The sequence below is a fragment of the Austrofundulus limnaeus genome, unplaced genomic scaffold (assembly GCF_001266775.1).
Source record: "Austrofundulus limnaeus strain Quisiro unplaced genomic scaffold, Austrofundulus_limnaeus-1.0 Scaffold1940, whole genome shotgun sequence".
Taxonomy (NCBI): Eukaryota; Metazoa; Chordata; class Actinopteri; order Cyprinodontiformes; family Rivulidae; genus Austrofundulus; species Austrofundulus limnaeus.
In genome coordinates this window covers 2,012-3,231 of record NW_013954342.1, presented here as the reverse complement: position 1 = coordinate 3,231, position 1,220 = coordinate 2,012, and the positions used below count along the sequence as shown (strand labels likewise).

General features: G+C 41.4%; 1 pseudogene; it reads right to left on the bottom strand.

The window, feature by feature from the left end:
• Window positions 1-460: 460 nt before the first annotated feature.
• LOC106536700 (phosphoribosylformylglycinamidine synthase pseudogene) lies at window positions 461-1,057 on the bottom strand (annotated as a pseudogene).
• Between the last annotated feature and the right edge of the window lie 163 nt (window positions 1,058-1,220).

Below are 1,220 nucleotides of genomic sequence, written 5' to 3'. Positions count from 1 at the left end.
TAGTTTATAAACTATGACACATATAAATGTATGAATTATATGGTGAAAAACTGACTTTGAAAAATAAATGTTTTTTTCTTATAAAAGGTTAAATAAAACAAAAATATTGGTGGTAATTTCTGATTGTGTAACTTTATAAACGGTWCACCATACTCTCAGACTGTGGACTCCAGGCTGATTTGTCAAGTGTTTACAGAGCTTACATGATATCTAAAATGACAAATGATGGTAGTCCAGCTGTCGTTACAAATCTCCATGTTCCTGAGCTGTAAATGTTGCGATGTCTTTAAAAACCTGTTCACAGGAAAACCTGTCTTGATGGAAATAACTTGGACCTGGTTCTCAGCTCACTGTTTGTGTTCTGTTGCCTGATAAGTTTCAAACTGTTCTGTTATTACTGACCTTTGTCTGTATATATTATATGAGCTTCTGTTCTATTGGTTAAAATAAACTGTATTTATTTCCTGCATGGCTYCCAATCATGTCACACAGCACGTGCATTTATTGATTTATTAGTTTAGTTTCAACGGTACAACTGATACAGTTAGCATTCCTGATTGGTGTCCTGTAGTTTTGTAAATTATGAAATGTGAGCAAAGTCTGCTTTTCATCATGTTTTAGCTGTGTCAGAAACAAGTACACATTACATTAATGTATGAAGAGAAAATGCCACAGTCAGTAAAAAGGTGTATCAGATAAAACTTGCACACTTTGACAACTCCAGCATCCTGAACCGTCCTGTAGTTTTAATTTGTGTTGCTGCACCAGGCAGCTGCGTTCCTGAACATGCGCAGCCAAGGTGAAGGTGTGAGAGAAGGCCGGAGTGTTGTTGGAGCCCAGGGCCACTGCCAGCRCAGGGTGCAGCGCTCAGGGTGGGGCATCATGGCCAGGTGCCGGCCATCCTGAGAGCACAAGCCTGCGACACCCTGAGGGGAGCCGTTAGGGTTCAGAGGGTACTCTTCTGTGGGGCAACCCTGATCATCAAGGTAACGAAGTGGGGCAAGTCCACTGGAAAGAATCCGGTCTTGGGCCTGGGGGCTACGGAACTGTGTCAGACCTGCAGGAGAGAAAAAAAATCAGCAGCCATGTTTACATGAGCTAAATTCTTTGATCGGATTGAAATGTTTTCATATTAATTCAGAGGTTCTTAACTTTTCTGACCTCGGGGCCCAATTTGTTGAACATAAAGTGACACGAGGTCCAGTCAGACATTACCAATG